This window comes from Stegostoma tigrinum, chromosome 17, assembly GCF_030684315.1.
Source record: "Stegostoma tigrinum isolate sSteTig4 chromosome 17, sSteTig4.hap1, whole genome shotgun sequence".
Lineage (NCBI taxonomy): Eukaryota > Metazoa > Chordata > Chondrichthyes > Orectolobiformes > Stegostomatidae > Stegostoma > Stegostoma tigrinum.
In genome coordinates, this window is record NC_081370.1 from 25,642,429 (window position 1) to 25,666,439 (window position 24,011).

The 24,011-nt window shown below is 45.0% G+C and overlaps 1 long non-coding RNA gene across 2 annotated transcripts in view; it reads right to left on the reverse strand.

Annotated features, from left to right (window-relative positions):
• Positions 1-24,011, reverse strand: part of LOC125459131 (uncharacterized) — a 70,339-nt gene that overhangs the window by 45,047 nt on the left and 1,281 nt on the right. Inside the window, exons 2-3 of one of the 2 annotated variants that reach the window (XR_007248968.2) lie at positions 15,097-15,147; positions 11,186-11,323 (exon numbers count right to left, since the gene is read on the reverse strand). This is a non-coding gene — a long non-coding RNA (uncharacterized LOC125459131). The remainder of the gene's footprint in view (positions 1-11,185; positions 11,324-15,096; positions 15,148-24,011) is intronic. The other variant, XR_009446844.1, reaches the window with a different exon arrangement.

Sequence of the window (24,011 nt, forward strand, 5' to 3'; positions counted from 1 at the left end):
AGAGACCATTCAGCCCATCGAGACTGCACTTACGCTCTGAAGAGCATTCCACCCAGTGTGGCAACCTTTAGAATTGCATAACTGATGGGTTCAACAGGGGGTGTAAGAACAAAATCAAAACAAAGGTTTCACTGGTTACCTAGATTAATTAGTTCCCTCTGATTCATTCTGTGAAGCTTGACTTGCATTGACTTCCCTTCTCACCTGAATCACTGATGTGCAATGGGAATGAAAATGCCTGCCGCAACATGTGGAGTAGGTAGAGTAGTTTTTTTGTTCATTCTGCAGACACAGGTTCCATTTGTGAGCAATACAAGGCACTAAAGGGGTAATTGCATGAATGAGGCACTGATTAAGTATAGATGGAAGCCATCTGTAATTACAGTACTTAGCATATTGTACTGAGTGCACAGTGACTAACAATGTGGGATACTAATCAATATGGTGTGGAACTGGAGGAACACAGCAAGTCAGGCAGCATCAACTCTCCTGCTCCTGTGATGCTTTGGATGGGGGATCATCCCGGTCACAATCGATTTTGAAAATTACAAATTGAACACAGGCATCCCCGCGAAGCAGAAGCAATCACAGGAAAATTACTCCTGTTGGTTACAATTCACAAAGATAGTGCAAGTTCTCATAGACTGGACAATAGCAAAGAGCTAATGTCTGCTTACCTTGAACTAACAGTACTTGACAACATGCTCTTCAATGTAATGCTGGTTTTCTCAGAGGACAGACAGGTGGCGAGGGTGTAGCTGTGTTCCTGAAAAAATGTTCCTGTAATCCTAGATCTGCATTTTTGCATTTGCACAATGTGGCTTGTGCTGCATTCATTGGAATAAAGTCCACTAGGTCAAAGTTCCATGTACACTCATTCAGTGACCCCTCTTGTTGGATCCCTCTATATCATTTGTGTGTGATGTGAATGCTGACTACTGTCAGTAATTAGAATCTATTCCATCGCGAACATCCCCCACACAACCTCGTTGGAACCATGACCGATGGATCCAGCTACTACAGTGATCTTTATCACATTTGTTGCAATACAATGAAGGCACAGAGAATTGGAGAAGGAACAGATGCCTCAGCAAGTCCAGGATCAGTAACAAACTCCAATAGCTTCCCTGCAATTTCTTCATGAGGAAATCAAAGCTAAAGGTGCCCTCAGGATGTGGAGGAGACATAGGAGGTCCAGAATCTATTGTGCTTAATGCTATATCCTCCAAAAGAGCATTTTCCACAAAGGTTGAGGATATCCCAGAGCACTGTCACAGAACTGTGTTATCAGCTGGAGTGGGACCTATGATCTGAAGGGCTGAGTGGCCATCCTATCCCATTAGTCATCAAGGTGACAGCTACGTTAACTTTTTATGCAATTGCCTGCTCCCCATTGAGAACCCATGTGGGGTCTGTTGGTCTTAGAAATATAAATATATCAAGGTTGCTACTGATGTGATTTATATCAAATCACACAACTTCATCTTGTTTCCCAGGGACGAGATTGGTACTGCCACCCAGGCAGCAGACTTTGGTAACACAGCTGTTTTCTCCCAGATGCAGAGTGTTGTAGATTGTATATATGTTGCCTTCAGAAGGCCTTATCATAATGTAGCTGAGTTCATCAACAAAAAACAGTTTAATTCCATTAACATACAAATCATCTGTAAGCATCACGACCACATCTCTGTGCCAGGCAAGTCCTATTTGACATAACAAAGCGTGGAGGTGGAAGAACACAGCAGCCTAAGCAGTATCAGAGAAACAGGAAAACTGATGTTTCGGGTTGGGATCCTTCTTCAGAAATCTGTTGCTCTGATGCTGTCTGGCCTGCTATGTTCCTCAGGCTCCTCACTTTGTTATCTCTGACTGCAGCATCTGGTATGTCAGGTCCTATTTGAAAACAAGTTCCGATAGATCTGAGTTGAGTAAAGTAATCATTTATTGAGAGTAAATTTGCTGTTGATCAAAAGGCACTTGTTTATTCTCAGTAGTGTAGCTTATTTTTGTTTGTTTGTTTTCCTTCTGTTTTGCTATTACTAAAGAAAAGTGAAAGTTTTCAACTGTTTGAAGACTTTCCAATATGTGATGCTCCCACTTTGAACAATGACAAGATGTCACGCTATGCTGGGCATTAAGGGTAAAACAGCTCTCCCTTAGACTGGACACTAACATGGGATGGTGTTAAGGATGAGTAACCTGTGTAGTTTGATTCTTCTAACTGCAGTTACAATGACAGTTTATTAGACAGTTGCTGATGTAACATAGCACTATGTATAGGAATATTAGCTACTAACTTGAATGGGCCACCTATTGCTCTCTCAAGCTTTTCTTTTTGTTTTTTACCCTCTACATGCACTGTGAAGGCTGTTCACGGCAGGCAGCAATTGACCAGGTGCCCAGCTGGGCTTTAAATATGATGTCAATGGCAGAAATTCTGGAAGGTCCTAGTAGTGGCAACTATACCTGCTGTTTGTGAGTGTAAGTTAGTGTGAGAATGGCACCACAGAGGCTTGGTGCATACATAATGAGGCAACTAGTCTAAAAACGTGAGAGATCACTTACTACAGGGCAAGATACCTTCATGAAACTCCCCAAAATTGGCAGTCAGCACATTTTCGGTAAAATTCAACCCACTCTCCCAGGCATCACTGTCACCCTGCCTGGGTCCTGCAAATATGCAGGAAGGCCTTAGTAAAGATCGCAACACAACTGTATAGTTGAGAGGGTGGTCCCCTGGGAGTTCTTAACATTGTCCCAACCATATCCAATCCAAGAGAACAATTCAGCCTCCGCACAGCGATCTCAATCTGTGGTTATCCACATCTGATCAAAATAATTGAGGCACAACTGCAACCTTGTGATTCCTATTCGTTGCCATAACTTCAGTGAATATCCAGTGTTAGCCATAATGAACACTGGCTTCACATGTCTATGTAATCATAATTTTGCTAGCACTGCTTCAAGCTATGGTTCAAGCTCACCTTAGACTAGCCTACAGTGTTTGAAGGGAAGTTGCATTGTAGATGGACCAGTTGCTGGAAGTCCCTTATTTATTCTTTCATTGGATGCAAGTCTCTGGGACTAGGTCAGTATTGGTTGCCCATCACTTATTTCCCTTGAGGAGGTGGTAGGGAGCTGATTTTGGAGCTATGTAGCCCAAGTGGTGTAGCTACAACCACAGTGTTTTAAGAGGAGAATTCCAAGATTTTGAAACCATAATCCATGGTTTGAAGGGGAATTCAGTGAGTTGAATGTAATGTAAGAAAGAGAGATGAACAGTTAAACATGCAACGGCACATGTACTATGCCAGAGAACAGAAGATGCAGGTAGTGAGATAACAAACACGAGAGGCATATGCAGCCAGAGCAGAGGATAAGGGCGGTGCAGATGCCATCCTACCAGAAGGCAGAGTTACACATGAGTTCCACTGGAGGGAACTCTGATCAGCCTTTCAATGGCTCAGGCTGCACAAGAATAATTATGAGCCTAAACAGGAACGTGTCTGATATATTGGAAAGTTTGCCGGAAGTCCTATGTTCAATGTCAAGGAGCATGAGGCAGTCACTACAGAGACTTCACCGAGCAAGTCACTCATCCTTCTCAACATGCAAGTGACAGCCAGCTCTACGAACACAATTTTGGGTTCAAAGTGTGAAGCTGGATGAACACAGCAGGCCAAGCAGCATCTCAGGAGCACAAAAGCTGACGTTTCGGGCCTAGACCCTTCATCAGAGAGGGGGATGGGGAGAGGGAACTGGAATAAATAGGGAGAGAGGGGGAGGCGGACCGAAGATGGGAGATTTTTCTCCGCTTTCTCTACTGCATCCCAAAACCAGCCCAGCTTGTCCCCTCCCCCTACTGCATTCCAAAACCAGCCCAGCCTGTCTCTGCTTCCCTAACCTGTTCTTCCTCTCACCCATCCCTTCCTCCCACCCCAAGCCACACCTCCATTTCCTACCTACCACCTCATCCTGCCTCCTTGACCTGTCCATCTTCCCTGGACTGACCTATCCCCTCCCTATCTCCCCACCTATACTCTCCTCTCTACCTATCTTGTTTTCTTTCCATCTTCGGTCCGCCTCCCCCTCTCTCCCTATTTATTCCAGTTCCCTCTCCCCATCCCCCTCTCTGATGAAGGGTCTAGGCCCGAAACGTCAGCTTTTGTGCTCCTGAGATACTGCTTGGCCTGCTGTGTTCATCCAGCTCCACACTTTGTTATCTTGCAACATCTTATGACTTAGTCACCTTCCGCTGTAGCGCAGAAAGCTTCCACCGAAGGTCTGAGTTCAGTGCTGCAATTATCACAGCAGCAGATTATGTTATTCAAAGGGCTTGCTTAGCTTGCGGAGATGCCAGCCTGGGGATGCTGCAGTGGCTCCACTACAGTACTCATGGCTCACTGTCCTCTTTTCTGTCAGTGCACTTGCTGGTGTCTGTCAGCCTACCAGCCAGTCCCACGCTAAAGTGATACACAGTCTGAAGCTGGACCCACAAGCTCTCGGAGTGATTTTTTAAGGCTCCACTGAAAGTCAGCCACCATGCTGCAGTCACTGTGGTAGCAGGGTATAGGAGCACTAAGACAGGGGATGCACAAAGGTGATTAGTTTCATTTTGTGCACAAAATGGTTTGGTTTAGTTTATAAATTTGGTTTGACATATATACTTTGTATTGGCTTTTATCTTTAAAACAGGCCAAGAGGGCAATGTGGTGATCAGTGAAAGAGAGAATGTAAAATGTACGGGAGAGTTGATAAATTGGAAATTGTGGGTACATTAGTCATATCACACTTGAACAAGTTCTTCATGTACAGTTGGGCAATAACTGGCTATCTAGGTTCTAGCCTTCCTTCCCTTTGTTCCTGTTTGCTTCTCCTTATCTTGACCCTCCGTGCACTTCTGTTCCTTGATTTCTCATCTGTTAGTTGCTGGTAAAGGCTACTCCTCCCTGATACCAAGACTGTACACCCTACATTGCAATGTGAACATGAAAGAAATAACATGGTTAATTTTATATCCTACATTAAAAGTTGAAATAAGAATGATTATTCAAAAGCCCTGTAAATCATATATGATTTCTTTTTTCCTAGAGCTAACAAATATATACAGTATAGCCTTTAGCAGAAAGGCAGCCAAACCCAGATTTAAACTGATTTTTGTTTCATAGTTGCTAAAATAAGGAAGTAACAATGGTCACATTGGTTAAATCTTAAGACCATGAGAAATATGAGCAGAAGTAGGCTATTTGGCCGTTCTAGTCCAATCCACCATTTAATGAGATTACAGTTGATCTGATATCTTTTATTCCACTTTCCTGCCTTATTCCTGCATCCTTTCACTCAATTTTCCTGATTAATTCCTGTAAACCTTGATTTCCTTACTGATTAGAAATTTGCTCATCTCAGCCTTGAATATATTTAATATATAATATATTTACAATTGTGGTTAATATATTTAACCTCAACAGCTTTCTGCGGTAAAGAATTCCACAGATTCACCATCCTCTGAGATAAATAAATTCATCCTCATCTCTGTATGCAAGGAGCGATTCTTTACTCTGAGATTATTCCTTCTGATCCGAAATTCTGCCACAAAGGGAAATAACTTCGCTGCAACTATCAGTCAAGCCTCCAAAGAATCTTATAAGTTTCAAAGAGATCCACTTTCATTCTTCTAAACTAAATGAGTATAAGCCTTGACCTTTCCTCATAAGAAATCCCTCCACTTCCAGGCTCAACCTTGCGAACCCTCTCCAAACAGACTTCCATGCTAGTATACCTTTCCTTAGATCAGGAGACCAAAACTGTTCACAAAAGCATTGTAGAACTAGTTTGCTTATTGTCTTGTACAATTTTAGCAAGGCCTCCCTGTTTTTATATTTCATTTACTTTGAAATATCAATGCTCATTTGCCTTCCCTACTGCTCGCGTTACTCAGATGCTAGCTTTTGGTGATGAGGTCCCCTAATTCCCACTTACTACAGAATTCTGCGGTCTTTCCACATTTAAATAATATGCAGTTTCTCTATTATACCTGACAATGTGCATGACCTCACATTTAGCCACATTATATTCCATTTACCCAGCTTTAGTTCACTCACTTAACCCTCTGTAGACTGGTATTCTTACAGCCTGCCTTCCCAGCTAATTCATTTCATCTGCAAATATGCCAATAGTACATTATTTGTATCATCTAAGTCATTATTATATACTGTAGACAATTATGGCCTGAGCACTGATCCCCTCATAAAACAAATTCTAATATTTGTCACATATAAGCTGGCACTGCAGAAAACCACACAATCAGTCAAAGCACAGCTCAACTGTCTCCTCTAGCAACAACAGCATTCAGACCAGACACACACAAACTATAAATACGTGAACATATAGGAATAGCTTTGGTTCAAATTATTTATATCAGTGATTACACAGTCATAAATCACAATCTAAAGTACAGTAATTCTGGTGCGGGACCATGTGAGTGGCAATAAAATTGTAACAGATGGCTGAGAGTAATGATATTGCAATGGAAATTTACAGGATTACTTGTTTATGATTCTAACAAAAATGAATGAGCCCTCAACCATCTGAACTCTCTCCTGGAAAATGGGCCGTGTCCAAAAAACAGACGGGAGGGGAGGTGGTGATGTGGGGGCTTCCTACAGTCTGGTGCCTTTTCATGTTGTATGAATGAAATGCGTTAAGCATCGGAGCCATCCAATTTTACCAAACAGATCAAAGTCCAGAATTTGTATCAATTACCTTTGACTTTCAGCTCTTATGTCTCAACGCTACTAGCAGCAGGCTGATGCACATTGCAATCTTAGCTGAGTTGAAGGGATTATGCACAAATGGATGTCTTTTAATTCATTCACAGTCTAATTGATTATTAAAAAGCTACGATAAACTGCCTTTTTGAATAAAACTGAGTGGCTTGGTATTCTATTTTCAGATGGCATTTAAGAGTACAGGAACACATACAATCTGACTAAGTGGGCAGATCTCCTTCCCAAAAGGCCAGTGGTTAAAATTGTCTCCACTACGGATACCTGTTTTGCATTTATTGAACTGATGGTATTTAAAATTCCCAAGCTGTCATCGTGAGATTTGAACTCATCTCTCCAGAACATTAATTCCAGCTTCTGGATTACTAATCATCTAACATAACTACTTACAACTGCACTGTCAGGAAGTTCAGGATGGACAATGGATATTGAGAAAGGAAAGCTTTCTGATTTAATGACCACTGACTGCAATTACTGTTGTATGTAGACAGATGCAGCACTTTTCTTTGGCAATGTAAAGAAGAAACCTCTGGCTGTCGCCAAGAAGGCATTTGGAAGTAGCTGAGGAGGAGAGTAGGAGAGATGGTGAAGGCCTTCACTAGCCTGGAGTGGAATACGGCGGAGTCCATCCAACTTATGACTAAAGTCATGGCTCCAACATGTGTTTGGTTGCCTCCATGGAAAGGTTGTTTGCAACACTGGAGACCAAGAGCCAGAAGAACTCTCAGTGGCTGCTGGATATGCACTCAGACTTGTGCTCCATCGCTTCAGCCAAATGTGTATAGTATCACTGGCGAGGCGACTAGATGGACTACACCTCATATTCTGCAGGAGATAGCTGAGGAGATTGTGGATACAGTGTGGTGATCTTTCAGGATTCTCTAGAGTCAAGAAGGGTCCCAGAGGACTGAAAATAACACTCCTGTTTAAGAAGAGATGGAGGCAGAAGACAGGAAACTATAAGCTGATTAACCTGACTATGGTCGTTGATGAGATTTTACAGTACATTATTAAGGCTGAGTTTGCAGAATGCTTGGCAGTGCATGGTAAAATAGGGCTGAGTCAGCATGGCTTCATCAAAGGAGGTCATACCTAACAAATCTGTTGGAATTCTTTGAGCAGGTAATAAACAAGTTAGACAATGGTGGGCCAGTGGACAAAATTTATTTGGATTTCCATATGGCCTTTGACAAGGTACCACACAGGAGGCTGTTAAATACGGGCTTGTCAAATGAGGAGTGGTTGAGGACTCTGACACTGTACTCATTGGAATTTAGAAGAACGATTGAGGGTGAGGATCTGAGGGCACAGAGTGAGGAAATAACCCTTTAGAATGGGATGAGGAGGAATTTCTTCAGCCAGAGAGTGGTGAATCTGTGGAGCTCATTTCCACAGAAGGCTATGGAGGCCAACTCATTGAGCGTCTTTAAGACAGAGACCAAGGGTTACGGGGAGAAGGCAGGAGAATGGGGTTGAGAAACATATCAGCAATGATTGGATGGTGGAGCAGACTCAATGGGTTGAATGGCCTAATTTTGCTCTTATATCTTATCATCTTATGGAGAGGCAGATGAGGCACTTCAACCTCATGCCAGATGACTCTTTGTCTGGAGGCATACCATAACATGTACTAAGGACTCTTGGGGTGTGTGGTAGTGTCCTTATCTCAGAGCCAGGTGTTCTGGGTTTAACTCCACCCGTTCAGAGGTATTTAATAACAACCCTACAGAGGATGATTCAAAATATTTGTCATGATTAATAGGATGTCCTTCCAGTGATTCAGTACATCTAAGCTCCAAATCACTCCCCACCCACCCCCCGCCCCCGACCACCACCACCGTCAAAACAAACTTACTCCTCCAACTTGGCTGAAGCCTTTTAGACATGAAAGAAGAATTGAGTAGTTGGTTTCCAGTGAAGATGGCAAGAGTCTTTGTGAAGTACCCAGTTCTAGCTGCCCCTATCACTCTTAGCATTTTCTATCTAACTCACTCCTTTGTTATCCTAGTTTCCCTTATGATCCTCCAGCGGGAATCCAGGAAGAAATGCAAATCAAGGTAGACACCTGCTACGTGTGGTCAGTTACCTGAGACACCAAGTTTCTCAATTGAGGAGAGGCTGATTGGGAAGCTTGACTTAATCCCGGAAATTTGGGCTTTCAGTGAGATGCTAATAGATGTAGATAAGCTTCTCAACAGCTGCTGACGAGAAGGTCGACCCACTTTTTGAGGTAGAGATCTTGATTGCCAAAGTTGGTGGTGAGATTCTGTTGCCTCTTTTCCAATTAAGTTCCCCACCAGCCATTCTTCTTATATTCTCTATAACCAAATATTCCACTCAATAATATGGAATAAAATTAATCGATACATGGGAAAATTAACTAAATAAAAGTTAGCATGCATTTGTTACAGGAGAATTGTGTTTAGATTGTGTGAGGAAGAGAGGAGGAGCATTCATATAGGTGATGCATTTTATGTACCACTAGTTAACATAATCACTGCTTACGAAATTGAAGGGAGATTGGTAGCATGGGTCTAGAATTGGTTAGGGACAGAAAGCAGTTTGTAGCAGTGAACATTTGCTTTTCATAATACCATGGCGTTGCATAAGAACTGGTAGCAGAGTCACTTTTCTCTTTGTTCATATTAATAACCAGGAATTGGTCTTACAGTTCATAATTTCAAAGTTTGCAAATGATAGGAAATTCCAAGCTGTAGTAAACAAGGAGTTAACAACACATTCCAGAGGGACACAGACTGTGTTTTCACTATTCTCTCTCATCATTCTTTCTCTGACCAAAAACAGTCCCCAGCAAACATTGCAGCTTCATTCCTTTACATAGTAATACAGCATGAAAACAGGCCCTTCAGCCCAAACTGGTCCATGCTGACCATGGTGCCCACTCAGCTTGTTCCAATTGCCAGCATTTAGCCCATATCTCTCTAAACATTTCCCATTCATGTACCTACTCAAACGTTTTTTTCAACTTTGTTATTGGACCTGCCTCAACCACTTTCTCTGGCAGCTCATTCCATATACGTACCACTCTCTGCATGTAGAAGTTGCCCCTCAGGTTCTTCTTAAATCTTTCCCCTCTTACCTTAAACCTACGCTATCTAGTTTTCAATTCCTTGTCCCTGGAAAGAAGATGATAGGTATTCATCCTATCCATGCTCCTCATGATTTTATACACGTCAATAAGGTCACCCCTCGTTCTCTTACGTTCCAAGGAATAAAGTCCTATCCTAGCCAACCTCTCCCTTTCACTCAGGCTTATTATGTTCAATATGCCACAAGGACATAAATTACCTCCATAGCCTAATTTTTTTCATTCACTTGTGATTCCAGTGCATCACTGGCCTTGCTAAAATTCTCATATCCCTTCATTAAAATTAATTTTAAAATTCTCAGAGTTTATCCTCCTATTAGCTATCATTTCTGTCAGTGTAATTTGCATGAACATAAGTAAGACCATTAGAAATACAAACAAGAGTAGGATGTTCAGTCCATGACCCTGTTACGCTATTCTACAGGATCATTGCTAATCTGACATCTCCACATCCACTTTGCTGCCCTTTCCCTGTAAAGCTTGATTCCCCAACTGATCAAGAATCAATCTTTCTCAGCCTTTAATACACACAAGGCCTCTGCCCCCAACAGCTCTCTGTGGCAAGCAGTTCCAAAGTCTCCAACATTCAGAGTTGAAATTCCTCCTTATCTCAGTCTTAAATTAGCATGCCTTTATTCTGAGACTATGCCCTCTGGTCCTAGACTCTCCAATGAGGGGAAACATCCTCCCAACATTTACTTTGTCAAGCTCCTTAAGGTCACCTCTCATTCTTCTAAACTCCAGTGAATAGAGTCACAAGTCACTACTAAATTACATCACTTTTGATTGATTCCAAAATAGATTATGAACTAACTGTTTATCATTTCTGTCAATTAGTTTGTTTAAGCAATCCAATAATTTCTGATGGTAGACACTATAAAATGCTTTCTCAAGCCTACAAAGCACATAAACACAACTTGCAGATATAATATCATGACAAATGGGAACAATAGCCCCTCAAGCCTCCTCTGCCATTCAATTGGATCATGGCTGATCTGACACTCCTCATACTCAATTTTCTCTATTTTTCCCATAACTTTTGATTCCCCTATTGATCGAGAATCTATCTATCACAGCTTTAAATATAAACAAGGACTCTATCCCCACACGTCTCTGTGGCAAGGAGTTCCAAAGGCTCATAACCCTCTGAGACATTAAATTCCTCCTTTTCTCGGTCTTAAATTGGCCCCCCTTTATTCTGAGACTATGTCCTCTGGTCCTAGGCTATCCCAGACATAATCATCTGACAAGTGATTCATTTTTCAAAATTCATTCATTTACATATATTTACCAACAGAAATCTTTGCCCATTTTTCAGGCTCATCTATGTATCTTGTAAATCTGTTTTGGTTGCTTTGATTAGTTCTGTGCTGCATCTGAAACAGCTTGGTTAGCATCGCATCTTCACCATCACACTACGGACTGCTGTCTTCATTCAGGAGGAAGGGAAAACAAAAGGATCAAAAGATAGTGAGTCAGCAAAAACCGACAAGGTCAGACTGCTTTTACACTTCATTTCTGCCATTATCAACATCATGATAACAGCGTTATGCCTTCACCATCTTTACTTAATTAAGGAATTAGTCTACCTGCAGCCCTGTCTAATGAACAGAATTGTTTGGTTTTCACTGTCAAACTTAGCACACCTCTCAACTCTGTAATATGCATCCTCTCAGCAAGGAAACTACAACATTAAAGCTCACTTCAAGAACCAACACTTCACATTGACAATTACCGATAGCCAAAATTTTTTCTCTTCCCCGGGACATAAAATACATTAACTTCCTTCCAACAGTCACTGTCTTCCCTCACCTAGGCATTGTATAACAATTTCTATAATAACTGAAATAGTTGGATTAAGAGAAGGAAATCTGTCATGTAATAAGACTGTAAGGAGAAATGTTGGAAAATGTCTCGAGAGGATGGGCTTGTAAGGAGCAGCAACTAACAGGCAAACTTGGTCCTCCCATCCCTGCTGCCCTGCCTCACACTTTGCGACCTGCTTACCCTGATCAGGACCACGGTCAGAGACCTGTTGGCCTGAAACTTTATGCTTCCGTTGGGTAAATTGCTTGTGCTGTTGCCAGCTCAAGCTGAGTATTTACAAGGCCAGAGAAATAATTGATTGACATTCTTGGGCCTCCGCCTTTGGGAATTAAGCAATTTCTACCCAACCACTACTGAATTGCTCATTGAGTACCCTAATCACTAGGCTACTTTCCTTCCCTTCTTTAATTAAATATCTTTGTGGTACTGTTTTGTTATCCTGGAGGGACAGAGGTGGCACTTAACAGCAACATTGACACATGGTCATAGTAAGCTGTGACAGTTTTGAAAGAAGTTCTCTCCACTGACATAACAATAAGCTTTCATTTTTAGGGAGAAAATGAAGAACTTACATTGATTTGTTACTCTGCAGGATTTGTTAATTTGTTTTAATATTTCTAGTGCCTGAATTCCTCTTTAATATTTACATAAAATACTGAAACACAAAAATCTTGGTGTTGCAATATCAATGAATTACAGAATATGCTATGAACCACTTCCTGGTTATTGACAACATTCAGCAAGGTACACCGACAGTTTCTTTGTGTGCTTAAGAAAGTTCAACATTTTTACATGCTCTGACCTTCTCAACAGATTTATCCCTAGATGATTTCAGAGTTTGATTTAACTTTGTTGTTGCTCTTGTAAAAAATGATGTGAATCTTTTTCAAATAAAATCATAAAATTGGAATCAAGTGTTGTCTCAATTCCACCATTTTGATTCAAAAGTAATCAGAAAAGTCAGTGATACTTGATTTAAATAGATAATTTGTAGTGAACAGACACCACTTCATTGCAACAGCCCAAAGCCATCCAGAACCGTACCAGCTCCCATTGATGCTAAATCACTTAAAAACAATGTACAGCAGAATGTACATCAACTATGCATTCCTACATACAACAATCTCTCTGGCTAATTTGGGATTAATTTTTGGATGCATTCATCCTGCTAGAACTCCTGCATCAATCCACCTCTGAGGGTGGGCTGGTGGAGGTTCTATCCTTCACGAGGAAGACAGATTGGAAAATTCCAAAAACTGGAAAGACTGGACAAAATCCATGCCATTTCTGGTAGGTTTATTTGTTCCACAAAGGAAGCGTGACAGGAATCTGGTGTGAATCACCCAAAGGAAATTCATGTAATAATCTGCAAGGAAAGTAACATTTGACTTATCCTCACCAGCAGCACAGATTCATCTGTTGTTCATGGACAGGGAATACAAAACACTAATTTGAATAGCCCACTGGCACAGAAAAAAGTAGGCATTTTTTAAAATCAACCTGTCCAAGGATGTTGATATACACCTCTGGTGGGACATGAACCCAGATCCTTCGACCCAGAGGTAATGACGTTAAAAAAGCCAAAACTTTGGCTGGCAGAATGATGCCATAACATAAACTTGAGTAAACAAAGAGCATTCTCTTTGGAAATCAAACTTCAATTCAGGCACGCAGGTGCGGATTATATTGTACCCTGATTCTTAAGCAAAGACAAAAACAACTTGATTTTTTTTTCTATTGTGTAGATTAATGATGGAAGGGGTCTGCACCAACCTTGAACACCTGATCATCATCCTGCACAAGTTTACTGGACTAGCCTCAATATTTTGGAGGAATGGCAGCAATAAAACCACTGCTCATTGTTTCCCTGCTGCTAGGAAGAGAATGTGAAGTCAGCAGCTTTGAAAGCATTGCTGCTGACTTAAAAAGCACAATATTTCTTGTAGTGAGTAACAGATAACAGTAAATGAGAAAGGAACATCACTGCTGGAGTCAATAGCAGGGAAGTTTATTGGTGGATGCGCTTTCACAGAAATAAGGTCCAGACCAGAAAAGTGCAATATAGGATGTAGGAGCAGCACTAAGTCAGTCACCTGACTGGGCCAGATCTAGCATTCAACAAAACTGTTTTGGTTCTGTCTTATCCACAACTCCTAGCTGTCCAACCTAATTCTTGGCTCCCCTGGCCATTAAAAATCTAACTCAGCCTTGAATGAATTTAAAGATCCAACTTCCATTGTTTTCTGATGAAAATAATTCCACAGACTAGTCACCCTCCTCATCTGTCTTAAAGTGAGACTCCTTATTCTTAAACCATGGGACCTAGTTTTAATCTCCCCTACGAGGGGGAATTTCCTTCTGATATTCACTCTAACAAGTGCCCGCAGGATCTTGCAGGTTTCAACGAAATCATCTCTCATTCTATTAAACTCTATGTGTATAGGCCCAATTATACCAGGAATAATTTGGATGAACCTTTTCAGATCTGCTTCTAAGATAATTACAGGTATATTGTTTTCAAATAAGTAGAACAAAATTAGAAGCAGTTTTCCAGATGTGGTCTCACCAAACCCCCAACAGTTGCAGTAAAACTTTCCTACTTTTATATTCTATTCCTCTTGTAATTAACACATTCTGTTTCTTTTCTAACAACTTGCTATACCTGCAAACTAACAATTTGTAATTATGTACCAAGACAGATGGATCTCTCCGTACTCAGGTGTCTGCAATCTCTTTCCATTCAGATATATACCGTTCTTCAATTCTTCCTGACAAAATGGACAAGTTTACATTTTTGCACATTGTACTCCATTTGCCAAATGTTTGCTCACTCACTTAGACTATCTATTACCATAGAGACTCTAACCTCCTCTTGACACTCATGTTTCCACCAATCTGAGTGTCAGAGGCAACTTTACCAAGAAATGAAGGTTTCTGCAGAGCTAAGAGCAGAAAGCACAGAACAAAGTTGAGACTTTTCTGGAGAAGGGTGATATAACAATGGCAGAAAATTCAATCACTTCAAAGTTGGTGAAGGTAATTGAAAGGACTGTTCTTCACTCACATCAAGTAGATTGGATAGAGACATGACAAAATTTCTCAGTGCTGACCTTCCAGCTGACATGAAAAGTAACGAATTCATTGGGACTATCTTCAACAAACAGTGCATCATGTTAAATCTAGTAGATTACATGTAACAAGTGGTTTTGCCAATAGCAAAACAGAGGTGTGTAGGGGAGTCTCCATCTTTCTGGCTATGTTGTATATGGGTCTGAAAGGGCTAGTAATTGATAGAGTGCAGCAAGCATCACCCACTGGGATGATGTCACAAGGCCATGGTCAGAGTAAATATGAGCTAATAGGAGACAGACTTACGGCTAGCGTGCTTCCAATAGTTTGTAGTAATGTGAGTCACATTCGTGTAATCTGTAAAGAGTTGTAATAATTCAATAAAATTTCAATTATTTATTTCGTCAAGATGCTTATATAGTTATAAAGTCACATAGCACAGAAACAGACACTTTGGTCCAACCAGTCCATGTTGAACATAATCTCAAACTAAACTGATCCTACCCAACTGCTCCTGGCCCATATCCCTCCAAACCTTTCCCATTTTGTATTTATTCAAGAGTCTGTTAAACATTGTAATTCTGCCCACATCCATCACTTCCTCAGGAAGTTCATTCCACTAGTGAACCACACTCGGTATAAAAAATTGTCCCTTATGTCTTTTTAAATTCTCTCTCCTCTCGCCTTAAAACCTTATCCATGCTATTTTGAGCTTGAAGAATCCCACACAGGCAACATGGTGAGCAGCAGTCTACTGCCAATGATGGGGCCCAGTGCAATTTAGCAATTACCAATGACAAACAATATTTTTCATTGATGCTAAGAGAAGTTAGCCTCTCAGAACTTCAAAACAAAGGAAAGAGAAAACATGCCAGTAGACTGTAAAAGAAACAGATATGTCTGATTGCTAATGAGATCGACGCTCACTATCCCTGTGACAATAGTCATCACAGAAGTATACTTCAGAGTACTACACAGAAAGCATGATATCCATCCACAATGACAGAAAACATGCAAGAAGAGAAGAAGTCTGTAGCTCCAAGGCAAAGGTACATTGTGAGGCAGTGGACTGTGACAGTGATCCCAAGTCTGAGCTGAGCTGGTGAGCTGATCAGACACTGAGGACTGCCTGGGTTAGAGCCAAAAGCCCATTTTACAAAAAGAAAATCTTAAATGGTGCAGTAATTCAGGCCGGAAGAGCCACAACTCAAAAAAAAAGTTGTTGCTGCAATCAAGCATTGTTTACATATGCCACGAGGTATAAACATATCGATGTACTATGAGGCAGGGCACAATAATCTTGTCAGGCTGAAGTTTGTTACTGAATTTACTTTATAGAAGTACTAGGAACAAAGTCAGGGCTAAAGTAGTCTCAGACCTTGTTCTTAGTATTTCTACAAAGTAAACTCTAGTTAGACACTGCAGAAAGGTTAGAAATTCTATATAATTTATTGACAAAATTTATAAGAAAGAAGGTTATAAATGCATTTGAGGCGTAATCAGATTTTGATAAGTTTAAAAAGGAGTATAGTCATTTTATTGAAGAATAAATCATGCAATTTAAAATACCATCTGCAAGATTGCTAAAAATTCTACTTGGAGATTCTCAATTCAATGTTTACCTTGAAATTGTTGTACCACAATACAGTGTTATAGACAGACTCCTCAGACACAATTATACGCTTCTTAAGGTGGTGAGAATAACAATGAGTCTGATGAATTAATCGAGCATGAGTCAAAAATCAGATCCTTGCTGTTGAGTTAAACTCTTCCCACTTTAGATGCCAAGATAAAGTTTGTAGATATTTTCCTCTTATTAATTACACAACTTGATGTAATGACATCTTCTGTGCAATTGAGAAATTTGACATTTCAAAATTTGCCTGTGAAAACCTGTCAAGTTGGGGTCTTCTGCCTCAAGTCCAGGGGAGATGCAACTGTTGCTGACCATTTTCCCTCCCTTGACTTTAGATGAAACCACTAGGACTGCAGCAGATGCCTCAATGGTCACTGGATATAAAGTCACTCTGGACTCTCCACCCACACAGCTGAGCAAAGGCAACATTTATCAGGCTTACAAAATGGAGTTGCTTGTTATCGTGCAGGCTCAGGTAGCACTTCTTTCTCTGATAACTTTTGTGGGCAGGAACGGCAAGCAACCTCTAGATTGGAATTAGAAACTTAATACAGAAGGACACAGGAGCAACTTGTGCCAGCAGGAAACAGTGAAATTTACATGTAACAGCTGGAAAGACAGGCATCATGTCACTGTACAGCATGTTGCTGCATCACAGGCAGTTGGTCTAACGTGAGATCAGGGATCTCCAACACATCAGTCCGGGGACTGGGCCACATTACTCTGCCAGTCAAATACAAACTTTCAGTCAGGATCTCATTGCAACATCACTGTGGGGCATGGGCCTTGGCCAGTGGAAGTTCTCCTGTCAGCACAGCCAACGAGATAGGCCACAGTCAGTTTTGAGGGTGGTGAGTCGAATATAGTCTGGTCCTTCACAGCGGTCAGTCCATGGTGCCATCGAGGGTACAGGCAGTTCAAATCCTGGGCCTGGCCTCATTGTCACTGAGGGGGCAATAGGGTGCACATAGTGGGACCTGCTGGTTTATTGGAGGGGACTGTGGCACCTTGAAATGGGTGTTAAAATGGCCTCAATTTGTAGAAGGTGCTGGTCCTGCAATGGCTTTGAAACCTCAAGAGTTGTGGACTACAGAGGCTAAGGTAGGCCCATTTATGGTAATGAAAAGGGACTTAACCAAAACTGGGAAGGATAAAGGATCACCGGGGACTCAAGTATTGCAGCACAGATAAATAGAAAGCGGGACATAACACCAGCGCTTCACCCGAGGCTCACTGTTGATGTTACCTAGAATGGTGATAAAACATCTGGGAACAAACCTTCCAGCTCAGTGAACCAGCTTACATCTGGAACAAAATAAAGACCCACTCTCTTGTGGACCGAGAGGAGGGGAGTGCTGTCTTGGAGGTGAAAGGAGGTCGTCAGGTTGGCTGTGCACCGTTGCAACCAGTGGATCTTAATGCTGGCTTCAGCCTAACGCTGGTTCAGGGGAGCAGCCGACCTGCAACGAGGGCTGCGGCAAGTGCTCGTGCCCCAGGTCAGGGGGTCCGGAACACCATCCGTGTTTCCGTAAAGAAGGTGGATGAAGGAGCACCTGTGGACCGCACCTACTTCGTGAAGAGGGTCCTGTTGGACTGTTACGGGTTCGCTGCTGCGGACATTTACTGCCTGCAGGATTTCCCCGGAGGAGGTTTTTACGATGTGACCTTCAGGAGTGCCAAGCTTTGCGAGCGCTTCCTGGAGGTTTTCAAGGAGAAAGGAGGTGAGGGCCCCCTCTCTGTATTGACCGCTGTCCCGCTGTTCGTGATGCCGGTACAGAGGAGCCTTATGGTGACTGTACACATGTACAACCTGCACGTGCCAGCAGTTGATGTCCTGACCTTCCTTGGAAGGTACGTGAAGGTGGAAGGGGAGCTAACTGACATCATGGACCCCTTTGGCATCTGGACCAGTAAGAGGCAGGTCAAGGTGACGCTGAGGATGGGCGCGGACGGGAATGTCGTACACCCACCGTCCAGCTTCGCGATCGGCGGGAGCAAGGGCTACCTGACCTATGCAGGGCAACCTAAAGTCTGCCATACCTGTGGTAGGTCAGGTCACGTGGCAGCCGACTGCAAAGACACTATCTGCAGGAACTGCAGGGAGGAGGGACACCTTGCAAAGGATTGCCCACAAGAGAATAGCTGCAACCTTTGCGGGGAAGCGGGCCACCTCTCTAGGGCATGCCTGCAGCGAGGGACCACCTATGTCCAGGTCGTCGGCAGGGGCAATGCGGGGCCAGCCCCCCCGAAGGAGAGGAAGGCACCAGGGCCCAGCAAGGACCCCACTAACGTGCAGGAGGGCCCAGCCCCGCAGAATGGGCCCGAGGCCAGCAAAGCGCCCCTGCAGGCTCCGCTCCCCCCCGACAACCCGGAGTCGATGGAGGCGGCGACAGGCGACCCAGGGGAGTGGACGAAGGTCCGGAAAGCGAGGAGGAAGGTGCGTCGACGGGCCCAGGAACCACAACCATCAGGCGGGAAGAGGAAGCTACAGGGGGGCTCTAAGAGTTCCTCTGACAAGGGGGATTCGAAGAGGGCCCGCCCGAAGCAGAAGTTAAAGATCTCGAGGGAGAAGGAAAGCAGCACCCTGCTTCCAGGTGATGGGAGGCGTCCTGAGGCTCCCTCCGACACCCAGTCAAGTGCCGCTGGGGCACTGGAGGGCCCCCCGGAACTTCCAGGCGGGACGGAGGAAACAGCGCGTCCCCAGCCTGACCCAGAGCCGGACCCTCCTGCCTCCGCACCCCTGACGGGGGAATGCCACCCGGAAGGCAGCACGGACGGTTTCCTGAGCCCGGAGAGCATCCAGCAGTTAGCCTGGGCAATGGGCATGAAGGGACAGATGGAGGGGCTGGACCTTGGACTTGGGGAGGGTACTGCGGTCACTGCCCACAATGGGGGTACAAGTTGCGAGCATTAATGTGCGCAGTGTCAAGTCCACCGCAAGATGTGTATCCACGTTGGCCTACCTGACCACCATCAAGGCAGACCTCCTGTTTCTGCAGGAGTGCGGGATACCGCACCTCGGCAGGTACAGGAAATGGTCCGGCGCCTGGACCTGTGGGCCTTCGATCTGGTCGGGGGGTAACGACTGTCGCTGCTCGGGCCTGGCTGTTCTGCTGCGGGGGCGAGACTTCACCATCTCTCAAGTTCAGGAGGTGGTGGGGGGGCACCTCCTAGTGGCTGACGTCACCTACAGGAACGCTCCCCTGAGGCTGATCAACGTGTACGCCCCAGCGGTACGGAATGAGCGGTTGGCCGTCCTGCAGCGGCTTCCACCCCTGCTGGCTACGTCCAGGCCGGTCATCCTAGGCGAAGACTTCAACTGCATCATTGATGCAGATGGAGGATCCGGCGTGGGGACAGCGGGTGTGGGGTGTCAACTGGACGTCACGTCCACATTCCTGATGGGCACGGTGAAGGACGCCAAGCTGCTCGACGTCTTCAGCACCCCTGCAGACAGAACCCAGCGGAGGTACACCTGGTCGCGGCCAGACGGGTCTATCCGCTCAAGGATAGACTTCCTGTTTGTGTCACGGGCGTTCTCAGTCAGGTCCACCAGCGTCGAGCCGGTGTTCTTCTCTGACCACTGCCTCCTGCTGGCTGACTGTCACTTACAGGACGACCAGCCGGCCGGCAAGGGGACGTGGAAGCTCAACACGACTCTGTTGACCCCAGAGAACGTCGAGGAGCTTAAGAGGGAGTACACCGGTTGGAGAACCGTGAAATCCCTCTTTGAGTCTCCGGGCAACTGGTGGGACATGGTGAAGGAGAACATCAAGAGGTTCTTTGTCCTCAAGGGTGTTCGGAAGGCGAGAGAGAGGCGGGGAAAGCTGTTGCGACTCCAGAAAAGGGTGCAGAACCTGCTCCTTCTGCAGTTGATGGGGGTTGATGTCACGGAGGACCTCCGCGAGGTGAGGGGCCAGCAAGCCTCGCTCTTCGCCGCGGAGGCCTCCAGGATAATCTTCCGGTCCAGGGTCCGCTCCGTGGAGCAGGACGAGACGTGTTCGCGTTTCTTCTTTCAGAAGGTGCACAAAGAGAGCTCTGTGCTTAGCCGGCTGAAGGAGGACGACGGTTCGGTGACGTCGTCTCGGCCCGACATTTTGAGGATCAGCAGATCCTTCTATGCTGGACTGTACGACACGAAGCCCACGGACAGCACGGCCTCCAAGTCATTCCTGTCGTCTATCACGGAGGTCTTAGACGACGGCACGAGGGAGTGGCTGGACCGGCCGATATCCCTGGACGAGCTGACCAGAGCCCTCAAGTCCTTGGAGAGGAATAGGACTCCCGGAAGCGACGGCTTACCGGTCGAGCTGTATTCCGCTCTATGGGACCTGGTTGGCCAGGACCTGCTGGAGGTGTACGATAGTGCGCTTCGGGCAGGGGAAATGTGCAAGTCCATGAGGAAGAGCATCATCACCCTCATTTACAAGAGGAAGGGGGAGAGGAAGAAATTAAGAATTGGCGTCCCATTTCACTATTGAACGTGGACTACAAAATCCTGGCCAAGGTCATAGCCAACCGGGTCAGGTCTGTCCTGGAGTCGATGATTCACCCTGACCAAACCTATGCTGTGCCAGGCAGGAAGATCGCTGAGAGCCTCGCACTCATCAGGGATACGATCGCCTACGTACAGGACAGGCGGGTGGACACCTGCCTCGTCAGCCTGGACCAGGAGAAGGCCTTCCACAGGGTCTCTCATGCTTACATGAGGGACGTCCTCTCCAAATTGGGGTTCGGGGAGGGCATCCGCAATTGGATCCGGCTGCTCTATGCCAACATCGTTAGCACAGTCTTGATCAACGGGTGGGAATCAGACAGTTTTCCTGTTAGATCTGGAGTCAGGCAGGGCTGCCCGCTCTCTCCTGCCTTGTTCGTGTGCTGTGTGGAGCCCTTCGCCGCATCCATCAGGAAGGACATGAGCCTGAAGGGTGTGACTATCCCAGGCAGCGGAGGCCTTCAGGTCAAGACCTCCCTGTACATGGACGATGTCGCCGTCTTCTGCACCGATCGTTGTTCGGTGAGTAGACTATTGGACATCTGCGGCCAGTTTGAACTGGCCTCGGGTGCCAAAGTCAATAGGGGTAAGAGCGAGGTCATGTTCTTCAGGAACTGGGATGACCACTACTTCATCCCCTTCACCATCAGGGCAGACTACCTGAAGTTGCTGGGTGTTTGGTTTGGTGGAGCTGGGGCGTGCACTAAGACTTGGGAGGAGTGTATCACCAAATTGAAGCAGAAGCTGGGCAGGTGGACGCTCCGGTCCCCCTCCATCGCGGGTAAGAACCCGGTTGTCAGATGCGAGGGGCTTTCGGTACTGTTGTATGTGGCGCAGGCCTGGCCTATTCCCTGGACCTGCGCCGCTGCAGTCACCCGGGCCATCTTCCACTTCATTTGGGGGTCGAGGATGGACCGGGTCCGCAGGGCCACCATGCACAAAGACCTGGAAAATGGGGGAAAGGGCGTACCGACTGCCACCCTCGCCCTGACGGCTACCTTTGTGTGCGGCTGCATCAAGCTGTGCGTAGATCCTCAGTATGCAAACACCAAGTGTCACTACTTACTGAGGTTCTACATGTCCCCGGTGTTGCGAAGGATGGGCCTGGCCTCGTTGCCGCGGAACGCTCCGGGTAGTTGGACCGTTCCGTACCACCTGTCCTTCATGGAGAAATTTTTGAAAGGAAACACCTTTGACCACAAGGCCGTCAGGCAGTGGTCAGCACGTAGTATCCTTGAGACCCTTCGGGAAAAGGAGAGGGTGGATCCCGTCGTGTGGTTCCCCACGCAGACTGCCAAAGTCGTTTGGCAGAATGCCTCATCGCCAGAACTTTCAAACAAGCACAAGGACATTGCTTGGCTGGCGGTGAGAGGGGCTCTGCCAGTGAGATCCTTTATGCATGCCCGGAATCTCTGCACCACCGCACGCTGCCCTCGAGGTGGCTGCGGGGGGGACGAGACTGTCGATCACCTCCTTCTGGAGTGTGCCTATGCGCAGGAAGTCTGGAGGGGGATGCAGTGGTATTTGTCGAGGTTCGTCCCGAGCAGCTCCGTGACGTGGGACTCTGAGCTCTACGGGCTGTTTCCAGGGACGCACACTGAGACCAACATCAACTGCACCTGGAGGACCATCAATGCGGTGAAAGACACTCTTTGGTCTGCCTGCAACTTGCTGGTCTGCCAGCTGAAAGAACTGACCCCGACCGAGTGTTGCAGACTGGCGCACTCCAAGGTCCAGGACTACATGCTGAGGGACGCGCTAAAGCTTGGGGCAGCCGCCGCCAAGGCGCGGTGGGGAAAGACCACCGTATGAAACCCCTCGTCCAGGATAGAAAAAAGAACCCTATCTAGTAACTGGGCCCAGCTGGCACCTTCCCCAACTGGTCAGGGGGACAACTGGGACTGTGCGGGGTGACGACTGCCGGGTTATTTTCTTTGCTTTGTTTTTTTGCCTTCTTTGTTTTTTTCCTTTAGTTGGTGTATGTACCCCCTGTGTAACCCGGAGCGGCTTGCATGACTGGGTAGGTGTGTAAATATGTTTTATTTTTTGTACATCTTACGAATAAAGTATATTTTTTCAAATAAAAAAAGTGACAAAACATCTGAAAATGAACCTTCCAGCTCAGTGAGAAAACTTACATTCATGCCTATAAGCGCTTTGAATTGTTTTATATCTAAAAGGCACAACTGGCTGTTGATTTATTCAATTTAAAATCACATCAGAAATGATTATGTTGTTGATGCTAATACCCAAAGATGCTACAATATTTATTTTGAGTATTGCTGAAAAAACCCCACTTTGTCAAAGCTACTTATTTTGCAGTGAATTGAAAACTGCACAAGAAAAAAAAGTGAAGGAAGAGAATTGATATTTTTAAATAACCTCATAGAATCCCCACATTGTGCAAACAGACTATTTGGCCCAACACATTCACACAGGCCTTCTGAGCAGCATCCCACCCACCGATCCCTGCATTCCCCAATGCCAATGCATCCAACCTACACATCCCGGAACACTATGGACAATTTAGCACTGCCAATCCTCCTAATCTGTACATCTTTGGACTGCAGGAGGAAACCGGAAGATCCAGCTGAAACCCCATGCAGGCACAGGGAGAACATACAAACTCCACAAAGACAGTCACTCAAGGCCGGAATCAAACCTGGGTTCCTGGCACTGTGAGGCAGCAATGCTAACCACTGAGCCATCATGCTGCCCTATTCAGGCATGTTACGATACCTATCTCAAAGAGGTGGATGTTGAATCCAGGTTCACTATCACTGTGCCTTGAGCCCTTGAAACAATCTTTCTAGGTGTTTCCTCATCATTGTTCAGAGAGATGTTTTTACAAACCTCTGGAAGAGGTGGGACTTGAACCCAGATCATCTGGCTCACAAATAAGGGCATTACCACTGCATTCAGAGTTTTCAAAACAAATTTTTCATAGTTTTTTCTCTTTTTTTCACTTATATTCAGAAGTGCTCTTACACAAAACTCAATGGCATTTATTTTTATACTGTGACAGAAGAGATTGTTGGCAAGTGGAGTCCTATCAGAGGAGACATTGACGTGGACAGTGCACCAGTTAGA